This window comes from Rhinopithecus bieti, unplaced genomic scaffold (assembly GCF_001698545.2).
Source record: "Rhinopithecus bieti isolate Rb0 unplaced genomic scaffold, ASM169854v2 scaffold_3735, whole genome shotgun sequence".
NCBI lineage: Eukaryota > Metazoa > Chordata > Mammalia > Primates > Cercopithecidae > Rhinopithecus > Rhinopithecus bieti.
Genome location: NW_016804111.1, coordinates 56,568 through 61,679, shown reverse-complemented (window position 1 = coordinate 61,679; position 5,112 = coordinate 56,568).

The window sequence follows — 5,112 nt, the reverse complement described above, 5'->3', positions numbered from 1 at the left end:
CTCACAGCATAGATTATAAATTAGCTGACTAAATGTACTTTTTAAATCCTCTTATTTTGTTGAATAAAAGACTGGTTATTTTAGAACCAAAGCTGTAATACTAAAAAGGCTATATATAAAAAACTTATTTTTTTATAGTAATCACATTCATCCTCTTTTAAGTAATCCTTTCATTTGCTTTTTTTTTTTTTTAATGTTTTGCACTGGGATCATTCATCAAGTCTGTATTTGGAGTCTGTGCTTCATAATTCAAACTACCAACAATCTTACATTTTTTTTTCATAAGTACAAAGGGGCTTTGTTACACACATGTATTTATATAATGGCCCAATTGTATCACTTGTTTATAAATCTTAACTTGGTTATTTTTAGGATAACTTTTATTATTGTATAAGATACATGTAAGCATAAGATAACAATAGTAAGATATATATTTTAATATGGCATAAATTAACTATAGTACCTATACTTACAAAGACCTAAGTATACAGCTCAATGAATTTTTTGCAAAAGTGAATACAGCTATGTAACCACCACCTGGGTCAAGATGTAATGTCTACATCTTGAAATGTAGCCCAAATACCTCCTCATTTCTTCTCTTAATTTTTAACCTTGACCCACAAATGTAAACATTACTTTCATTTCTGTCACAATAGATTTTTTTGAGCTCCATATATATGTGAAATCACATCAAATGTATTTTGTTTGACTTCTTCATTCAAAATAACTGTATAAGTTTCACCCATGTTGTTGCATATAGGAATAGTTAATTTAATTCCTTTTTTTTTGTTTTTTCTTTTTTTTTTTTTTTTTATGTTGTGGTACTGTACGGATACAACAATGTCTATGTAACTATATGATATGGCTTGGCTCTGTGTCCCCACCCAAATCTCGTCTCAAATTGTAATCCCCAATGTTGGGGTGGGGATCATGGTAGGAGGTGATTGGATCATGGGGTTGATTTCCCCTTGCTCTTCTTGTGATAGTGACTGAGTTCTCATGAGATCTGATTGTTTGAAAGTGTGTAGCACTTCCTCCTTCACTCTCTCTCCTGCTGGCCATGTGAAGATATGCTTGCTTCCTCTTTGCCTTCAGTCATGATTGTAAGTTTCCTGAGGCCTGCGCAGAAGCAGAAGTCTGTACAGCCTACAGAATCATGAGACAATTAAACCTCTTTTCTTTATAAATTACCCAGTCTCAGGTATGTCTTTATAGCAGTGTGAGAATGGACTAATACAGAAAAATTGGTACCAGAGAGGGGGTCATTGCTATAAGGATACCTGAAAATGTAGAAGCAGCTTTGAAACTGGTTAGTGGGCAGAGGTTGGAACAGTTTGGAGGGCTCAGAAGAAGAAAGGAACATGAGGGAAAGTTTAGAACTTCTTGGAGACTTATTGAATGGTTGTGACCAAAATGCTGATAGTGATATGAACAATGAAGTCCAAGGCTAAGGAGATCTCAGGGATGAACATGAGGAACTTATTGGGAACCAGTGTAAAGGTCACTCTTGATATGCTTTAGCAAAGAGACTGGTGGCATTATGCTCCTGTTTTAGAGATATATGAAACTTTGAACTTGAAAGACATGATTTAGGGTATCTAGCATAAGAAATTTCTAAGCAGCAGTGTTCAAGAGGTGGCCTGGCTGCTTCTAAGAGGATATTCTCACATGTGTGAACAAAGAGATGGTCTGAAATTGGAACTTATATTTAAAAGGGAAGCAGACTATAAACATTTGAAAAATTTGCAGGTTGGCCATGTAGTAGAAAAGAACAACCCATTTTCAGGGCAGAAATTCAAGCTGACTGCAGAAATTTCTGTAAGTAGGGAGGAGCTGAATGTTAATAGTCAATACAATGGGGAAGATGCCTCCAAGGCATTTAAGAAACCTTCACAGTAGTCCCTTCCTTCACAGGCCTACAGGCCTAGGAGGCAAGAATGGTTCTGTGGGCTGGACCCAGGGCTCCACTGCTCTGTGCAGCCTTGGGACATGGTACCCTGCATCCCAGCTGTTCCAGTCCCAGCTTTGGATAAAAGGGACCCAGAAATGTCTCAGGCCACTGCTCCAGAAGGTACAAGCTGAAAGCCCTGGCCACTTCCAAGTGTTGTTAAGACTGTGGGTGTGCTGAGGGCAAGAGCTGAGGTTTGCAAGCCCCTGCTTAGCTTTCAGAGGATATATAGAAACACCTGGATGTCCAGGCAAAAGTCTGCTGCAGGGGCAGATCCCTCATGGAGAACCTCTACTAGGGCAATGCTGAGGGGAAATGGGCTGGCGTCCCCCCACACAGTCTCCACTTTGGCATTGCCCAGTGGAGCTATGAGAAGAGTGCCACAGTCCTCTGGACTCCAGAATGGTAGATTCACCAACAGCTTACACCATGTACTTAGAAAAGTTGTAGGGACTCAACACCAGCCCATAAAAGCAGCTGTGGGGGTTACACCCTGCAGAGGCACAAGAACAGAGACGTCCACAGCGTTAGGAGCCCAACCCTTGCATTAGTGTGGCCTGGATGTGGGACATGAAATCAAAGGAGATTATTTTGGTGTTTTAAGATTGACTGTCCTGCTAGATTTCTGACTTGCATGGCACCTGTACCCATTTGTTTTGGCCAATATTGCCCATTTGCAGTAGGAGCATTTACACAATGCCTGCACCCCCATTGTATCTTGGAAGTAACTAACTTGTTTTTTTATTTTACAGGCTCGTATATAGAAGGAACTTGCCTTGTCTCAGATGATATTTTAGACTTGGACTTTTGAGTTAATGCTGGATTGAGTTGTGACTTTGGGGACTGTTGGGAAGGCATGATTGTGTTTTGAAATGTGAGGACATGATATTTGGGAGGGATCAGGGGAAGAATGATATGGTTTGGCTCTATGTCCCACTCAAATCTCATATCAAATTGTAATCACCATGTGTTGAGGGAAGGACCTGGTGGGTGGTGATTGGATCATAGGAGCAGATTTCCCTCTTGCTCTGCTCATGATAGTGAGTGAGATCTCATGAGATCTGGTTGTTTGAAAGTGTGTAACACTTCCTCTTTTGCTCTCTCTCCTGATGGCCATGTGAAGACATACTTGCTTCCCCTTCACCTTCTGCCATGATTGTAGTTTCCTGAGGCCTGTCCCAAAGCAGAAACCTATACAGCCCACAGAACTATGAGCCAATTAATCATCTTTTCTTTATAAATTACACAGTCTCAGGTATGTCTTTATAGCAGTGTGAGAACAGACTAATATACCATAATACTTTTAATTGTCTTTAATATTTTTTTCAGTTTATAATATAAATAAAGTTGTAAAGAACAGTCTTATATGTGTCTCCTCTTGTATAGCTATAGTCACTTATGTTAGATATAGCAGATAATGTAATTATTGGAACATAGGGTAAACATATATTCAGCTTTAGTTTAACTTTATTCTTTATATCTACCCTGTTTAGAGGTTATTAGAGGATGCATTATCATCATTCTGGTAGAATATAAATGGCTTCCTTCTTTCTCTTACAACATCACTAATACCGATGTATTCAGCACTTATTTTTAGGACACGACAGAAATTTTATATATACATGTAGAAATCAAGCCAGCAAAATATAATGATTTTATTGAAGTCATACATAAGGTAAATAAGAGATTTGGAAATATAGCTCAGAAAATGCAAACCCTCAAGTCATCATAAAATGCCACTTTAAAAAATTGAATCAAAAGTCAAAATATTCAGGTAAAGAATCATCCTGGAGTGGATGAAGGCAACATGCCATTCAATGTAGTCTTTCTCACCACCAAAGGAATTGACTTTTGAAAGTCTGGCATACAGTGATAGACTCTCATCAGAAACATAAAGTCATTTACATTGTGCGCAGACTATGATGGCAGATGTGATGCCATTTCTAGTGCAATGATGGGTCCAGGTAGCAATGGTGGCAATCTGGCTGGCGTAGACTCCTTCAGCAGCTTGATTCCAGTTGGTTCCTTCAGAGAACAGGCCCCTCTAGTAAGCATCTGCATGAGTGAACCAGATGGTTTGATAAAAGCAGCAATTTATTTCCACAGTTTGCAGCCCCAAAGGGGTTGCATTTAATTGTCCAGTAATTTTTCAAATAGGAGAAAAAAATAGACTGGCCATTGGCAACAGCCCAAGAACCAGAAAATAAATCCAACAGGGTTATGAATGGGTGTATGGGCCAAAGCTATAAGGATGATCTTGAGTTTTATCCACTGAACAAAGTGACCAGATCCATGTTTACGGAGTGGCCCCAGCCTCAGTTGCCAACCACTGGATCTCAGCATAGCCAAAATTTCAGTGAATTAGGACTAGCCATTCAGAGTACAGTGGCTGTACTTCAGATTATAGAGAGGGGAATAAAATTTTCCACAGATGTACAATGAGTAATATTCACATATACACATTTATGCCTATAACAAAATATCCTGTATTTCCCATAAATATATATACCTACTATGTACCCACAAAATTAAAAATTAAAAGTTTTAAATGAAAAAAAAAATTTCCCCCAAGACTCTGCTACTGCATTTCATATAAAGTTGAGGGTTGCTAGGACCTAATCACATGTTTTCTTGCATATGCTATTTCCTTGTAACAAACATGGATTTTGGACCTTTCCCACATTGGTAGTGGCTGAGTTTCAGTTGCCCCACTTTAAAATGGGAACATTGAAATAAAGAACCCCAAGGGTCATGTGGGTTAGGACCCAATAACAAGCTAATAGCTTTCTCTCTAAAGCGTTTTACTTGATAGCTGCTTCTGAGTGGTGACAAATACCCAAAGAGGCATCTTGCTTTCTCAGAGACTATAATCAGCTTAATCACAAATACATGGAGCTTAAAGGGCTCATTAGGGCTGTGGGGCCTGCAAGATAGAAAGAATGCCACAGTTTGCTAGACAGCTTTCAACTCAGACTTCCTAAAAATGCTGGTTTTCGAGATGACTGATACAAAGGCCTAAGTAGAGTTCCCCAGTTAGGTATGTTGTGTCTCCAAAACCCAGTGGTCCAGTAAGGTGCTGGATCTCCCTTTTCTTGGCTAGGGGCTGAGCACAAAGCAGTGTTTTTTTTTTTTTTTTTTTTTTTTTTTTTTTTTTTTTTTTTTTT